Source organism: Pelobates fuscus, chromosome 5, assembly GCF_036172605.1.
Source record: "Pelobates fuscus isolate aPelFus1 chromosome 5, aPelFus1.pri, whole genome shotgun sequence".
NCBI lineage: Eukaryota > Metazoa > Chordata > Amphibia > Anura > Pelobatidae > Pelobates > Pelobates fuscus.
The window spans coordinates 327,590,576-327,608,907 of record NC_086321.1 but is presented as its reverse complement, the minus strand read 5'-3'; the positions used below and the strand labels follow the sequence as shown (position 1 = coordinate 327,608,907).

The 18,332-nt window shown below is 48.3% G+C and overlaps 1 protein-coding gene across 1 annotated transcript in view; it reads left to right on the top strand.

Moving 5' to 3' along the window:
- The first annotated feature begins 15,613 nt into the window (after positions 1-15,613).
- MARCHF2 (membrane associated ring-CH-type finger 2) overlaps positions 15,614-18,332 on the top strand; it is a 47,872-nt gene continuing 45,153 nt past the window's right edge. The window contains exon 1 of the mRNA XM_063453248.1: positions 15,614-15,919. The gene's annotated coding sequence lies outside the window, so the exon portion shown is untranslated. The remainder of the gene's footprint in view (positions 15,920-18,332) is intronic.

Genomic DNA, 18,332 nt, shown 5'->3' with positions numbered 1-18,332 from the left:
CGGCCATGCAATAGCGCGACTGGGCCCCTTTAAAAAAATTGCAGTCGCAAGTAGTGCTGAGGGGAAGTGATGGCCGGTGGTCACTTCCCAGCTACCTCCGCGTGGGAGGGAAGAGATCCAGGCCGCGGGAGCCACGCCAACTCCCATCAGCACAGCCACCCTCCTGCAAAAAAAGGTACGCAAAATTAGCTATGTGTGTATGTATGTCAGTATGTGTGTCAGTCAGTATGTGTGTCAGTCAGTATGTATATATGTTTGTATGTTTGTCAGTATGTATATATGTCTGTATGTATGCATGTCAGTATGTATGTATGTATTTCTGTATGTCAGAATGTATGTATGTATGTATGTATGTATTTCTGTATGTATGTATGTATGTCAGTTAATTTGTTCAGGGAAAAAAGTTAGACAAATAGAAGTCAAGCAGACAATATTATTTTTATCAAAGTGAAAACTTCATCCTAAAAAAGTTAAATATTCTGACAAGACCGCAAAAATACGATCAACCTTATCCCTGGTGACGCATTAGCGCCAGCAACTTCAGGTACCTTTGGATACATTTCTAAATATTATTGACTACAGACTTAGTGGTCGATTAAACTTTCAGACTGGATGGGAAAAAGAATTGGGTAGGACGCTAAAGGACACAAAGTGGAATGAGATCGTCCTACACACAAAGGTCCTTACTAGGAGCACTAATCGTTCAGAATTACTTCAGAAAGTGTTATATAGATAGCATTTAACCTAGGTCAAATTGAGCCATATGTATGTGGGTATGTCAAGGCTCTGTTGGAGGGCTCTTACCTTTATATATGGTGGAGCTGTCCAAAACTAACTGGGGTATGGGAAGCGACATTTGAACTAGTAAAGAAATTAACAAAGATGACCCACCAGAGTGAGCTATTTTAAGGCTATACCCAAAATTCATAAATAAAACACATCTTCATGCGATAATGGTGATACTGTTAGCTTTTGCAAATTCTGCAAGCTCTTACCTTTTTAAGAGACATAAGGCAGAAATTTCTCATTGTGCAACATGAAAACATGTTCAAATGTGGAGCGTCATGGACACATTGTCATGGTACCTGCCACTCACACCTCCTTCTCCTCCAGCAATTTCGGCACTTTGGACGCCGGCCGCGATAGCCCCACCCCCTTTTATGACGCGGCGCAACTCTGCCGACGTCATGACGTCAATGACGTCACGACCCGCGGGAAACCTCAAACCAGGATGTTCTGGGGGCGTGGATATTAATTAAAGAGACAGGGTATAAAAGGTACTCACTTACTGTGAGTCATTGCCCTGTCGTGGTTTCAGCTTGCCTGTCCCTTCAGTGCGTTTATATTCTCCTATTGTTCTACGGTTTTGACTTGTTTCTGGCATGTTTCTTGACTTTGCTTACCTCTCCTATCCTTACTCGGCCCGGCTTACGCTTACCTGTCTTCTCGTTCCCTCGACCTCGGCTTGTCCCTAACCATTCCTTGTTTGCTTGACGTTAGTCCGGCCACTCTAAGGTCCGGTATACGTCTTTATAGTTTTAGTACACTGCGTGTTGGATCTGATCTGTCTTGATCCTGACATTACGACAGGGCCATGGATCCTGCAGGTACTAATTCCCAGGGCTCCTCTCAGGACTCTAGATTTGAAGCCATGGACCATAGAATGGACCAAATGGCTATGGCTTTACAGTCACTATTATCTCGGCCAAATCTGCAGCCTGAGGAGACTCGTACTTCTTTTATTGCTCCGGTTAACATAGGCCTAGAAGTAGCTACGGTAGGGGCTTCCTCCCGGGTTACTTCACCACTACTTTATGGAGGTTCACCAGAGACTTGTCGGGGTTTTTTGAACCAGATTAGCATTCATTTCGAATTACAACCACGGGCCTATCCTACTGACAGAGCTAAGGTCGGGTTTGTCATAACCTTACTGATAGATAGGGCGCTTAGATGGGCTAATCCATTATGGGAAAATGATAACCCACTAGTGTATAACTATAATGCATTCGTGAAAGCATTTAGGAGAACTTTCGATCCTCCAGGAAGAAGGGCTAACGCCGCTAAAGCGTTGCTACGTCTCAGGCAAGGAACCAATACTGTGGTGAATTACGCATTAGAATTCAGATCTTTGGCCTCTGAGGTAAAATGGAACGAACAAGCCTTTATGGATGTTTTTCTAAATGGCTTATCTGATGAAATTTTAGATGAAGTGGCCACTAGAGAACTTCCTGAGAATTTCGAGGATCTGATTTCGTTTATTTCTCGTATAGATGAACGTATGAGACAAAGACAGAACACCAGAGAGAGAATCCGTAAACCATCCATTAGATTAGCTCCCTCATTCCAGAATTCCGATTCTATGGCGCTAGCACTACCTGAGCCAATGCAGTTAGGGGTTGCTCGCTTAACTGAACAGGAGAGACAATACAGGAGAAGGGAGGGTCTTTGTTTATATTGTGGACAGAGGGGTCATCTACGCCTTACATGCCCTACTAGGCCGGGAAACGCTCGCACCTAAGTACCTCCAGAGGACAGGCCTTGGGTGATGCGATCTCGTCCTCTATAAATAAACAGAAAGACCATAGGCTTTTAGTCCCTATCTCGTTGATCTGGGAGAAGAGTTCAGTTAAAACTTTTGCCCTGATAGATTCTGGAGCAGCAGAAAGCTTCATGGATCTCACCTTTGCCAAGAGACAACTCCTTCCTTTTCATTTAAGAGAGACACCCTTGGCCGTTGAGGCCATAGATGGTAGACCACTATCAGAGCCCGTGATTTCTCATGAGACCATACCAATCAATGCTATGATTGGCGCATTACACGAAGAAATTATATCCTTACTGTTAATTTCTTCACCTTTAAAAAACCTGTAGTTTTGGGGTACCCATGGTTAAGAAAACACAATCCCGTCATTGACTGGGAACTAGGAGAGATAAAGTCATGGGGTTTAGGTTGTAAGGGCAGATGCTTGCAACGGATCACTCCAGCTCCCAGAGCAAACATACCTACTAACTCTTCCCAGGTCTCTGATTTACAGATACCTCTCCAATACCAGGATCTTAAGACAGTCTTTGATAAGGGGAGAGCTGACACCTTACCTCCCCATAGGTCATTTGACTGCACTATTAAACTTCTACCTGGCACGATGCCTCCCAGAGGTACTCTGTATCCATTATCCACTAAGGAGAACCTAGTACTAGAGGCATAAATCAAGGAAAATTTGGATAAGGGCTTTATCAGAAGGTCTACATCACCAGCGGGGGCTGGATTTTTCTTTGTCACTAAGAAGGATGGCACACTGAGGCCATGCATAGACTACCGGGGTTTGAATAAAATAACAATTAAAAATGCTTATCCTATTCCTCTGATTACAGAGTTATTCGATAGACTTAAGGGTTCCAAACTCTTTACCAAGTTGGACTTACGAGGAGCGTATAACTTGGTTAGAATCCGGCAGGGTGATGAATGGAAAACTGCATTCAATACCCATTATGGTCACTATGAATACACAGTTATGCCATTCGGGCTATGTAATGCCCCAGCTGTCTTTCAGGAGCTAATCAATGAGGTGTTGAGAGAATTCCAAGAGGACTGTATAGTATACTTGGATGATATACTAATACATTCCAGAGACAAGGAGATTCACTACAGACAAGTCAGAAAAGTGTTGCGCAAACTTTTACAACACGGGTTGTACTGCAAATTGGAGAAGTGTAGTTTTGACCAATCCCAGATAGATTTTCTGGGTTATGTCATTTCCGATGAAGGTTTCAAGATGGACCCTGGTAAACTTCAGTCTATTTTAGACTGGCCTTTGCCCACTGGATTCAAAGCCATACAAAGGTTTATCGGATTCTCCAACTATTATAGGCGCTTCATTAACGGGTTTTCTTCCATAATAGCACCCATTACTAACATGACTAAGAAGGGTGTCAATACCAAAGTTTGGTCTACGGAAGCTTTGGCTGCCTTCAAGACTCTCAAGGAGACTTTTGCTTCTGCCCCGATTTTGGTTCACCCTGACACTTCTCTACCTTTTTTGCTAGAGGTTGATGCGTTTGAGACTGGTATAGGGGCTGTACTGTCGCAAAGACAAGGTTTGGACAAACCTTTGCATCCTCGTGTTTTTTAAAAAATTGTCTGACACGGAGAGAAGATATGACATTGGAGACAGATAACTATTGGCTATAATATCAGCCTTGAAGGAATGGAGGCATCTGTTAGAAGGAACTCTACATCCAGTTGCTATTCTAACTGATCATAAGAATCTATCTTTCATCAGAGAGGTCAAAAGATTGTCCGCCAGACAGGCTCGTTGGTCCCTGTTCCTTGCCCATTTTAATTACATACTTACCTACAGACCGGGCTCCAAGAATACCAAGGCTGACGCTCTCTCGCGCCAACACGAACCTGCCACTTTCGCGGAAGTCTCTATGTCGTCTATTGTTCCCAAACAGTATATTATAGCTAACACCAGTCTGAAAGTGCACTCTCCGTTGCTCCTAAAGATTGAAGGGGTTCAATGCACGGCACCTATGCCTACTCCAGAGGGAAAGTATTTTGTGCCCCCCAATCTCCAGAGCGAATTACTTTCATGCTTTCACGACAGTAAGATTGCCCAACATCCGGGCATTCATAAGACCCATTCTCTAATTTCCCAAAGTTTTTGGTGGCCTTCCTTGCGTAAGGATGTTAGGGAATATGTTATGGCTTGTGTGGTCTGTGCTAAGAATAAACAGCCTCACGCCCTTCCTTGTGGTCTACTTCAACCTTTAGAAATTCCTAAAACACCATGGTCCAGTCTGACTTTATTGTTGAATTACCAGTATCCAATAAACAAACAGTTATTCTCACGATTGTTGACAGGTTTACTAAAATGTCTCACTTTATCCCCTTACCCAAGCTCCCTTCTGCACCCGAATTAGCTGATATTTTTGCTAGGGAAATCTTTCGCTTGCATGGTATCCCTGCAGATATTGTCTCTGACAGAGGTCCCCAGTTTGTCTCTCGTTTTTGGAGATCCTTCTGTTCCCAGTTGGGTATTAAATTTAATTTCTCTTCGGCCTACCATCCCCAATCTAATGGGGCTGCCGAACGTACCAACCAGAAGATCGAACAATATTTGCGCTGTTTTGTGTCTGAACATCAAGATAATTGGGTTGATTTGATTCCTTGGGCGGAGTTTGCGCACAATAACTTGGTTTGCGAGTCTACTCATAATAGCCCCTTCTTCATGAATTATGGCTTCCATCCTACCATTCTTCCGTCGGTGTCCTCTTCACAGGGTATACCGATGGTTGATGTCCATGTCGCCAATCTGAGGAAGTTGTGGGATCAGATTCACCGTGTTCTTGGTCACACTTCAGCCTTATTTAAACAACATGCTGATAAACGCAGAAGGCCTGCTCCTATTTTTTGCCCGGGGGATAAGGTATGGTTAAGTACCAGACACATAAGGTTGAAAGTTCCTTCCATGAAATTCGACCCTCGTTACATTGGACCTTACAAAGTCTTACGGAGGATTAACTCAGCTGCTTATCAACTTGCTCTTCCTCCTGGTTTACGCATTCCTGATTCTTTTCATGTTTCGCTCCTGAAACCTCTCGTTTGTAACAGATACACCTCTGCCCCGACTCCTCCCTCTTCTGTTCAGGTTGAGGGTCAGGAAGAATTTGAGGTTAATTTTATTCTTGACTCCCGCATCTCTCGTGGGGGCTTACAGTATCTCGTTGACTGGAAAGGTTATGGCCCTGAGGAAAGGTCCTGGGTTTCTCATGAGGATATCCGCGCTCCTCGCCTTCTCCAGGCGTTTCATGCCCGTTTTCCGTCTCGTCCTGGTCCTTTTCGCCCGAAGGGCGTTCCTAAGAGGGGGGGTACTGTCATGGTACCTGCCACTCACACCTCCTTCTCCTCCAGCAATTTCGGCACTTTGGACGCCGGACGCGATAGCCCCGCCCCCTTTTATGACGCGGCGCAACTCCGCCGACGTCATGACGTCACGACCCGTGGGAAATCTCAAACCAGGACGTTCTGGGGGCGTGGATATCAATTAAAGAGACCGGGTATAAAAGGTACTCACTTACTGTGAGTCATTGCCCTGTCGTGGTTTCAGCTTGCCTGTCCCTTCAGTGCGTTTATATTCTCCTAGTGTTCTACGGTTTTGACTTGGCTTGTTTCTTGACTTTGCTTACCTCTCCTATCCTTACTCGGCCCGGCTTACGCTTACCTGTCTTCTCGTTCCCTCGACCTCGGCTTGTCCCTGACCATTCCTTGTTTGCTTGACGTTAGTCCGGCCACTCTAAGGTCCGGTATACGTCTTTATAGTTTTAGTACACTGCGTGTTGGATCCCTGTCTGGATCCGGACACACATTGGGTGAGGGGAGAGTGGGGAGACCCATTAAACATTCTCTAACCTTTCTCTTTTAATCATACAAATCTATGCTACTTATTTCACATGAACTAGTATAAGTTCTGATAACCATAAATCAATATGGGTATAGGAAGTATGGAAGTAGCGTTTATACCCAATACGCTGAATGTAAATCCTCAGAGGAATAGAGACAGAGAAAAGGTCCTTAAACCGGTCCTTGGGGTGGCTGGGTAAGACAGGATAAAAAAAAAAACAGGACAATAGGAACATCAGAACAAGCCAAGGTCACGGGAAGCCATAAAATCCCGGAAACAAGAAACAGAGCCGAGTGAAGGGAACCAGATTAATAGACAAGTCAAGGCAAATGCCAGGTCATTACCAAAAATATATACACAAAGCAAGGAATGCACTATTGGGACACTAGGAACCACAACAGGGCACTGTGCCTTGGGCAGAACATGATTTTATATGTTTTTATAGGTTATGCTAACCACGCCGCCAAAACACTTGTACGCCGTGGCATAAAGAGGCTTCATGCTGTGTGCGAGCGGCGGTCTACCGGATCGGAGCAACAGCTGACAAGCGGACTGCCAAGGTAAGTAGAGGAGAGCTTACAATGGAGCACAGAAGAAGGCATAGTCTCAGTGTTCTTGGTTAAGGCAGGGCCAGATTAAGATCCCAGTGGGCCTGGTGCTGACAATTATGAGGAGCCTAAGTACAGAATTTTATCGACCAAAAAAACTAAAACAGTCATACCTCTTAAGCATTATGTATCTGGTGGAGATGTTGCCTGAGGGAAACTCATAGGAGGCAGCTATAAAAAAACAGATTCTCTTAAAATATGCTAATCTCTATAATTCATGCTTTCATCGTTCAAGTAAATCCATACACCCTAACAGCAGTGTCCAGTGAAGCAGGAAGTCAATGGGGGATGTAAAAGGGTGGACCACTGACGCTGATCATGTAACCAGCACTTCCGAAAGGGACGAACATGCCAAAAAAGGAGGCGTGTCTGCCCAAAGAATTGGAAGGCTAGCCTGGCAAGAATGCATGTTAGGCTGTCTGCTAATCATGCATGCTGGCCATCAGCATCCTGAGCTTGGCATAAATGTGTCTAATGATGAGCTTTCTAAGGACTGCCCCTTAGCACTGACATGTCCACTTGTCTCCTTACCTTCTTACAAGCAGGCAGAAGCTCATGGTATACAGTCTGAGACAGAGAAAAGGTGGATGTAATGAGTGTAGAAGAAAGGGAACATGCCACAGTGTTAGAGAGACCAAAGTCAGCATTACCTTAACTAATTTAATTTCAGCCAGTCCACATGTTTTGTTTCCATATATCCCTCATAAATTTCTATACTTAAAAAAAACACTATAGGCACCCAGACCACTTCAGCTCAATGAAGTGGTCTGGTGGCTGGTCCATCTAGGTTTAACCCTGCCTGCTGTAAACATAGCTGTTTCAGAGAAACTGCTATGTTTACTTTAGAGTGGTCTGGTGGCTGGTCCATCTAGGTTTAACCCTGCCTGCTGTAAACATAGCTGTTTCAGAGAAACTGCTATGTTTACTTTAGGGTTAATCCAGCCTCTAGTGGCTGTCTCAATGACAGCAGCTAGAGGCACTTCCACGCTTCTCACTGTGATTTTCACAGTGAGAAGACGCCAACGTCCATAGGAAAGCATTGAGAATGCTTTCCTATGGACTGACTGAATGCGCGCGCGGCTCTTGCAGCGCATGCGCATTCAGCCGATGACATCAGAAGAGGGAGGAGAGTCCCCAGCACCGAGGGAGCCCTGCGCTGGAGAAAGGTGAGTGTTTAACCCCCTTCCTCCCCCTTCAGCCCGGCGAGATTGGGACCCTGAGGGTGGGGGCACCCTCAGGACACTATAGTGGTCCTTTAAGCAAGAGTATGTAAAGAGTAGTTAGGGTTGCCACCTTTCTTGGAAAAAAATACAGGCCTTACTAATTTGTATAACTAATTATGTATGCGTGACATCACATGATGTAAATCAGAAGGAGTGGCATACGAGAACATTCTGTAAAATCACCAAAAAACTACTTACAGTTTGATTCTGCTGTATAGATGGAATGCTCCCAGTGTCTCTCTGTCTTCCAGTGTCCCCATGTCACCCAGTGTCCCCATGTCACTAGGGGACACTGTGAGACATGGGGACACTGGGAGACTTGGGGACACTGAGACTATGTATCACAGTGTCTCAGTGCCCCATGTCTCTCAGTGTCCCCATGTTGCCCAGTGTCCCCTAGTGTATTTGTCCCCATATCTCCCAGTGTCCCCATGTCACTAGGGGACACTGAGAGACATGGGGCACTGAGACACTTAGGGACACTGGGAGACATGGGGACACCGAGACACTAGGGAGACATGTGGACACAGACACTAGGGACACTGGGAGATATGGGAACACTGAGAGTCTAGGGACACTGGCTGGGAGATATGAGGACACTGAGACACTTGGGGACATTGTGTCCCTAGTGTCTCAGTGTCCCCATGTGTGTGTTTCACCATGTCTCAGTGTCCCCAAGTGTCCCCATGTGTGTCTGTGTCCCCAAGTCTCCCAGCGTCCCCTAGTGTTTTAGTATCCCCATGTCTTAGTGTCCCCATGTGTGTCTGTGTCCCCAAGTGTCCCCATGCGTGTCTGTGTCCCCAAGTCTCCCAGCGTCCTCTACTGTCTGTGTTCCCAGGTCTCAGTGTACCCTAGTGTTTCAGTGTCCCCAAGTTTTCCCATGTGTGTCTGTGTCCCCATGTCTCTAAGTGTCCCCAAGTGTCTCAGCGTCCCCAGAGGTCTCCCTGTGTCCCTATGTCTCACAGTGTCCCCTAGTGTCTCAGTGTCCCCATGTCTCCCTGCAGCCTTTACGCCATCCCCTCACTCCCATGAGCTGTAGGCTGTCTCTGCAGGCTGGGAACGACTTTCTGGATTCTCTGTGCTGTGTAGCTGCTCCCCCGTGGATCAGTGAGTAGAGAGATGCAGGTATATGCTGTAACTTCCTATCCCTGCCTCTCTCCACACACAGCGACCCCTACAGGCCTGTGCTGGTATTGCAGAGTAATCTCCGTTTATACTGAGAAAAATACCGGCATATGTATTGCCGGTATAACAGCAATATCACCACCGGCCAGGCAGCCTCATACCAGCCAGGTGGCAACCCTAAGAGTAGTGTGTAAAAAAAAAAAATTTTTTTTTTTTTTAAATCAATAGGCCTATTGCATGGGCCTGGGCCTGGAACTGCAGCTCCATCAGCCCCTATGTTAATCCGGCCCTGGGTTAAGGACTCTCTAGAGATCATATATATTAGACTTGTGGTGTACGGAGGAACCATTTGTGACTTTTTAAACTGTCTGTTAAAATGATGAGAGGATCTTTTGTAAGTGGAGTCAAAATTAGGAACGAAAGGTAGATTCAAGTCTCTACCTACAAATTTTTTACCCTCCTGTATATTAGGTAATTTGGTCAAAACAGATCTTAAGAATGACAATTGGGAAGTATTCGGTGAATACAAGGAGGCAAAAGCTGTGTCAACAGACTAAAAAAACATAAAAAAGGTAAAAATGTTAAAAAGTCTGCTGGGATGACAAGTGCCAGTCCTGCAAATCTGATCTACTACAGATGTCTCATGGCGAAAGACCCAAAACGTGATCACTGCACAGATACAGTGAGTTTTGATCCTGTATGTAGAAGGCATGCCCATTAGGGCTTATAAGGCATTGTAGTCAATACGCAAAATTGCTGTATCATGAAACGCCAGCAAGGAGGTACATAGGACTGAGCGGAGACCTCAGAGACCATCATGGCATAAGTAGAGGTCATGAGGAACACCATTGTCCAGGAAATATATATATATATTTTTTATTTTAGGGGGTTTTCATTTTGTTGTGGTTTTGTGCTTAGAGTTTCCCTTGATGCCTATTGTACAGTGCTACCGAATTTGATGGCGCTATATAAATAATAAAATAATAATAATAACGCTGTATATTATACAAACGTATGCTTGGCATTAATATATGTTTGTATGTGTAACAGGTTTAAAGGTGTTAAAGGGACACTATAGTCACCTGAACAACTTCAGCTTAATGAGGTTGTTCAGGTGAGTGCTACAGCTCCCTGCAGCCTTTTTCTTGTAAGCACTGTATTTTCTGAGAAAATGCAGTGTTTACATTGAAAGCTTGGAACACCTCTTGTTGCAGTCAATGAGACGGCCACCAGAGGGACTTCCGAGTTCAGAGGCCCTAAAAAGGCATCACGTCTGACATATTCACGCATGGGTGAATACTTCAGACCGGCTATCAGCACACAAAGCACTGTGAACGCGCTTTGTGTGCTGAGGCTGTCAGCACTGCTGTGGGAGTGGCTTCAGCTGACAGCTGAAGCCCGAACCCACAGGGACTCTTTCTGGCCACAATAGTGGTTGAAGGGGGGTGGGGGGAAAGACCTACTCTCCTCCCCCCCCCGGCCCCCACCCCTGTGCGGCGGGTGGGGGCCCTAAAATTAAAAATAAGGGGGGGACCTACTGCCCCCCCCGGCCCCCACCCCTGTGCGGCGGGTGGGGGCCCTAAAATTAAAAATAAGGGGGGGACCTACTGCCCCCCCCGGCCCCCACCCCTGTGCGGCGGGTGGGGGCCCTAAAATTATCAATAAGGGGGGGGCCTACTGTCCCCCCCGGCCCCCACCCCTGAGCGGCGGGTGGGGGCCCTAAAATTATCAATAAGGGGGGGACCTACTTCCCCCCCGGCCCCCACCCCTGAGCGGCGGGTGGGGGCCCTAAAATGATCAATAAGGGGGGTGACCTACTGTCCCCCCCGGTCCCCACCCCTGAGCGGCGGGTGGGGGCCCTAAAATTATCAATAAGGGAGGGACCTACTGTCCCCCCCCGGCCCCCACCCCTGAGCAGCGGGTGGGGGCCCTAAAATTATCAATAAGGGGGGACCTATTGTCCCCCCCGGCCCCCACCCCTGAGCGGTGGGTGGGGGCCCTAAATACAAAGGGGGGGGGGACCCTAGTTAACCCTTCCCCCCCCCCCCAAAAAAATGATCTCCCTACCTACCCCCCTCACCCTAAAAATAATGAGGGGTGGACCTTTAACTAAAAACCTGTAAAAAAAAAAAAATGAGATAAAAACAACTTACCATTCGATGTTTTCTTTCTTCTAAAATCTTCTTTCTTCAGCCCCAAAAAAGGCCAAATAAAAAGCCATACTAACCGACGCAATTAAAAAAAAAAAAACAAGCGCAAAAAAACCAATCCATGTTCACCCATGGAGGGCTCCGCGCAGACTGAGCTTTGCAGGGCGGGGGAAGGCTTATGAAGCCTTGCCACGTCCTGCAATTAGGCTAAGAACACTCTGATTGGCTGGTTTAAGCCAATCAGAGTGCTCTCTGTCATTTTACACAGCGTGGGAAAATTCCAAAGAATTTTCCCACGCTGTGTAAAAATGACACAGAGCACTGTGATTGGATGGATTTCAAGCCATCCAATCACAGTGCTCTGAGTCATTTTACAAGCGTGGGAAAGTTCTTTGGAATTTTCCCACGCTTGTAAAATGACTCAGAGCACTGTGATTGGATGGTTTGAAATCCATCCAATCACAGTGCTCTTTGTCATTTTACAAGCGTGGGAAAATTCCAAAGAACTTTCCCACGCTTGTAAAATGACTCAGAGCACTGTGATTGGATGGCTTGAAATCCATCCAATCACAGTGCTCTGTGTCATTTTACACAGCGTGGGAAAATTCTTTGGAATTTTCCCACGCTGTGTAAAATGACAGAGAGCACTCTGATTGGCTTAAACCAGCCAATCAGAGTGTTCTTAGCCTAATTGCAGGGCGTGGCAAGGCTTCATAAGCCTTCCCTCGCCCTGCAAAGCTCAGTCTGCGCGGAGCCCTCCATGGGTGAACATGGATTGTTTTTTTTGCGCTCGTTTTTTTTTTTTTTTATTGCGTCGGTTATTATGGCTTTTTATTTGCCCTTTTTTGGGGCTGAAGAAAGAAGATTTTAGAAGAAAGAAAACATCGAATGGTAAGTTGTTTTTATCTCATTTTTTTTTTTACAGGTTTTTAGTTAAAGGTCCCCCCCTCATTATTTTTAGATCATTTTTTTTGGGGTGGGGAAGGGTTAACTAGGGTCCCCCCCCTTTGTATTTAGGGCCCCCACCCACCGCTCAGGGGTGGGGGCCGGGGGGGACAATAGGTCCCCCCTTATTGATAATTTTAGGGCCCCCACCGGGGTGGGGACCGGGGGGGGACAATAGGTCCCCCCCCTTATTGATAATTTTAGGGCCCCCACCCGCCGCTCAGGGGAGGGGTCCGGGGGGGGGGACAGTAGGTCCCCCCCTATTGTTAATTTTAGGGCCCCCACCCACCGCTCAGGGGTGGGGGCCGGGGGGGACAGTAGGTCCCCCCCTTATTGTTAATTTTAGGGCCCCCACCCACCGCTCAGGGGTGGGGGCCGGGGGGACAGTAGGTCCCCCCTTATTTTTAGTTTTAGGGCCCCCACCCGCCGCTCAGGGGTGGGGGCCGGGGGGGGACAGTAGGTCCCCCCCTTATTGATAACTTTAGGGCCCCCACCCGCCGCACAGGGGTGGGGGCCAGGAGGGACAGTTGGTCCCCCCCTATTGTGAATTTTAGGGCCCCCACCCGCCGCACAGGGGTGGGGGCCGGGGGGGACAGTAGGTCCCCCCCCTTATTGATAATTTTAGGGCCCCCACCCGCCGCTCAGGGGTGGGGGCCGGGGGGGGGACAGTAGGTCCCCCCCTATTGTTAATTTTAGGGCCCCCACCCACCGCTCAGGGGTGGGGGCCGGGGGGGACAGTAGGTCCCCCCCTTATTGTTAATTTTAGGGCCCCCACCCACCGCTCAGGGGTGGGGGCCGGGGGGGACAGTAGGTCCCCCCTTATTTTTAGTTTTAGGGCCCCCACCCACCGCTCAGGGGTGGGGGCCTGGGGGGGACAGTAGGTCCCCCTCCTTATTGTTAGTTTTAGAAAGCGAGCTGAGCTGTCAGTCAGACAGCTCAGCTCGCGAACGCGCATTCCGCGCACATGCGCGGTAAAGCGCTGAATTTCTTCATAGGGCGGCTGTCAATGCCGCTCTATGAAGAACGCGATTGGTGCAGCGCGAAGCCGCGCATGCGCACCACATCGCGATGACGCTTCTCTCAGAGAAGCGTCCTATTAGGCCCCGCGATTTCGTCATTTTGACGAAAAAGGGGGCGCGGCATGGCTGGGAGCTCGGCGCTGGAACGGAGGTAAGTTTTTAATATAAAAACACTCCGAAAATTATTTTTAATCAATGAAAGTTCATATAAAAGCAAGAAGGAAGGCTGGGGGACCTGTCTTTCTTGCTTTTACATGTTGACTATAGAGTCCCTTTAATGGTTAGTGCTGTGCTCATATCCAGGGGCGTATTAGCCGCGAGGCAAACAAGGCATTTGCCTTGGGCGGCATTTTCCAGGGGGCGGCAAAAAATGCCGCCCCCAAATGCCCAGGGCAAATGTCTTGTTAGCCTTGCGGCTAACAGACATGCTGGGCTGGTTGGCTGGGCGGGCGGCCGGCGAGGGAGCTCTTCCCCTGAGCTCTCTGCTCAGCTCCCTCGCGCGCCGCCCGCAGAGTGAGACTGGGAGCCGGAATATGACGTCATATTCCGGTTCCGCCTCCCAGCCTCACTCTGCGGGCGGCGCGCGAGGGAGCTGAGCAGAGAGCTCAGGGGAAGAGCTCCCTCGCCGGCCACCCAGCCTGCCCGCCAGTGCCGCCCTGCAGCCACTGGACCACCAGGGAATGGGAGAACCCCCCCACCCCCAGCATTCCCAAAGGTAAGGAGGCTGGGGGGGGGGGGAAGTAAAAAAAAAAAAAAAAGGGTTAATGTGTGTGTGTGTGTGTGTCTGACTGTGTGTGTCTGATAGTGTGTGTGTCTGTTAGTGTGCGTGTCTGTTAGTGTGTGTGTGTCAGTGTGTGTGTGTGTGTCTGTTAGTGTGTGTGTGTTAGTGTGTGTGTCTGACTGTGTGTGTCTGACTGTGTGTGTCTGTTAGTGTGTGTGTGTGTGTCTGACTGTGTGTGTGTGTGTGTGTCTGTTACTGTGTGTGTTAGTGTGTGTGTCTGACTGTGTGTGTCTGTTAGTGTGTGTCTGACTGTGTGTCCGACAGTGTGTGTCCGTTAGTGTGTGTGTGTGTGTATGTCTGTTACTGTGTGTGTTAGTGTGTGTGTGTGTGTGTGTGTGTCTGTTAGTGTGTGTGTCTCACTGTGTGTGTCTGTTAGTGTGTGTGTGTTTGTTAGTGTGTGTGTCCGACTGTGTGTGTTTGTTAGTGTGTGTGTGTGTCCGACTGTGTGTGTGTCTGACTAGTGTATGCGTATCTGTCAGTGAATGTGTGTGTATTTAGAAGGCAGGGGAAGGGTTGGGTGGGGGTGGCGCGCGCGCGCGCGTGGGGAGGGGGGGGTGTATCTGAGTTTTGTCCTGCCTAGGGCAGCACAAAACCAAGATACACCACTGCTCATATCTCTACTATTTTTGCTTTCTACTTCACTTTACATCTCTTTGATTAGTGGACAGAAAGTCAGTTTAATTTGACTAATTAAATTGACTAAAACTTTTTGAAATGCTACAAACGTTTTTGTCTCATCTCTTATAATACTGAGTATCAGGGCCCTAGATTACTTTGCACGTTCGCTAATTCCCTTCTGGGTGGACAAAAATTTTAATTTAATCAGAAATAATTTGTGTTAAGGAATCTCAAGGAATATAATATTAAAAAGGAAGGTTTTGGACAATCTGTTGGTGACGGCTGATGTAACATTTATTTACCCCTTGCAAAGATTAGTTAGCTTTAAAAATAGATCAAAAAGAGGATGCGGGAATATTTGCGACGTGTTGTAGTGGTTATGGTTCTTGAAGTATCTCTTTACAGATGAGTAAAAATTAAAATAAATTTGTTTTTAGGACCCACACTGGTGGCTGGCAAACTGCAGCATTAGGGAAATGACATCCTATATTGAGAGCTAGTTTAACCAGGGCCCTCCTGGCCTCTGCTATCAGTACACAACATTATTAACTATGGTTTATGCCAGAGCTGATAGAGTCCCTCTGCTTGCATATCAGTATAGTGCAGCCACCACAAGCATGGGCAGCAGACTGTGCTATTCAACAAGTAAGCAGGGAGGACTTGGCCTGGATTGAGCCTCCTCCTGTCAGCCGATTGGTCAGGATTTGTGCTGGTAACGCCCACACAGCTGTGCAGTCATGACAGAAGATGCACCGTTATTTTGCTCCATTTGCGTAACATCTGTGCGTTGACGATGTTTGCGTAACCCTTCCACGCCAGCTGCGGAATCGTTGCGCAAGGGGGAGTTTAGACAAGACAGCTGACGAGGCTGCAGCGAGAGGGGGCTTCTTTACGTCCGCTCGCTTACACGGATAGCGTAAAGGTTACGCTGGTTGCATAGATACGCTTATGGCGTAACTAACGGTGGAGGGGGTTAGGAAGCGACATGGCGGCTCCGGTGTGAAGCGGATGGGCCGAAGCACCAGAAGCTGGCTGTGGGGAGGCAGGTAAATATGGTGGAAACACAGATAATAATGGCATACAGTGTGGCTGAATGGTGATGTCTCTGTGTATTCATGGTCCCAGGGATAAATGGCCCATTGCCAGTGTAGTAGTGTATTATATAGATAGAATAAGCTGTTATTATTATTCATCGTCTGTGTCTGCCCATATATAATAACAGAGCAGCTTTACTGTGTGCTGATTAACTGGATAATGACCTGCTTTTACTTCACTGCTGATAAACTGACACATGGCCATGGCCCAGGCTCTATTGTTTTTAATATATTCTTATTATAACACATTATGTTAAGGGTTGAATTAGTGTATGGGCAAACCAGAATATTGCAACAGGGAGCCTGGCATCCCACGTCTGTATATACATTATAGTAAACTGGAGGATAATATGTTTATATACTATATATACACACACACACACATCGAAGGCACAGCTGCTTATATTAAAGGGACACTATAGTCACCCAGACCACTTCAGCTCAATTAAGTGGTCTGGGTACAATGTCCCTCAGGTTTTAACCCTTCAGATGCAAACATAGTAGTTTCAGAGAAACTGCTATGTTTACATTTGGGGTTAAGCCAGCCTCTAGTAGCTGTCTTCCTGGACAGCCACTAGAGGCGCATCTGCGACGCTGGAGGCATATTATGCCTCCGTCGCGCAGAGCGTCCATAGGAAAGCATTGAGAAATGCTTTCCTATTGACAGCTTGAATGCGCGTGCGGCACTTGCCGCGCATGTGCATTTGGATCCTGTGACGTTGGCTGGGGAGGAAAGGTCACCAGCACTGAGGGAGCCTGGTGCTGGAATAAGGTAAGCCGCTGGGTTTTAACCCCTTCAGCGCCACGGGAGGGGGACCCTGAGGGTGGGGGCACTATCAGGGCACTATAGTGTCAGGAAAACCACTTTGTTTTCCTGACACTATAGTGATCCTTTAATATACATGTAGGGCCCTTACTGGACTGACTGCGCACATTACAAACACTTTAAAGCGGCACTGTCATGCCGAACTTACCTTTCCTCAATCTCTTCCTCTTCTCACCCTCTCTCGGGATCTGTTATTCATTTCTTCCATTCTTCTTTAGTTTTCTTTAAAACCATAAGACAAAGTAGGGACTCTTTGTCTTATGGGATTCCTCCGCTTGACCAGCTCTGACCAGCGGAGGAGCAAAGTGTGCTTCATTTCCGCTGGTCAGAGCAATTTTCCCATGATCCCTAGCTTTCCTCCCTGTTCCCACAATGCTTCCTGTCAGTATTGCCGAAAGTCCTGTCACTTAGACAGAACGCCGGCAAAACTGCCGAATTGCATCCTAACAGAATGAGCACTGTTTCTCCATTGGTGTTAGGATGCAATTCGGTACTTTGTTCGGATCGGAATTTCATTCAAATGAATGAAACTCCGATCCTATTCATTGCTGTGGCTGCATCTTGCAGCCGCTTAGTAGATAACTCCCTAATTCCCACGGTATCAGGGAGCTATCTACTAAAAGGCTGAAAGACCTAAACTGGTCTTTCAGCCAAATTTACTAACACCAAGTAAAAATGACTTGGTATTAGTAAATAATATGCCCCTACTCGCTATACCGCGAGTAGGGGCATGTCTAGTAAGCAGTGAGCAGCCTGTGGCTGCTCACTGTAGAAAAAAAAAAAAAAAAATATTGCCCCCCACCCCTAATTGACGGGTGGGGGCCGTTAAGTAAAATAAGGGAGGGAGACCTATTGTCCCCCCCCCCCGGCCCCCACCCCTGAGCGGTGGGTGGGGGCCATAAAGATAATGAGGGGGGGGGACCTACTGTCCTCCCCCCCGGCCCCCACCCCTGGGCGGCGGGTGGGGGCCATAATGTTAATAAAGGGGGGGGGGGGACCTACTGTCCTCCCCCCCGGCCCCCACCCCTGGGCGGCGGGTGGGGGCCATAATAGTAGTAGGGGGGGGGGGACCTACTGTCCTCCCCCCCGGCCCCCACCCCTGGCCGGCGGGTGGGGGCCATAATGGTAATAAGAGGGGGGGGGACCTACTGTCCTCCCCCCCCGGCCCCCACCCCTGGGCGGCGGGTGGGGGCCATAATAGTAGTAGGGGGGGGGACCTACTGTCCTCCCCCCCGGCCCCCACCCCTGGCCGGCGGGTGGGGGCCATAATAGTAATAGGGGGGGGGGACCTACTGTCCTCCCCCCCCCCAGGCCCCCACCCCTGGGCGGCGGGTGGGGGCCATAACAGTAACAAGGGGGGGGGACCTACTGTCCTCCCCCCCGGCCCCCACCCCTGGCCGGCGGGTGGGGGCCATAATAGTAATAGGGGGGGGGACCTACTGTCCTCCCCCCCCCGGCCCCCACCCCTGGGCGGCGGGTGGGGGCCATCATAGTAATAAGGGGGGGGGGACCTACTGCCCCCCCCCCGGCCCCCACCCC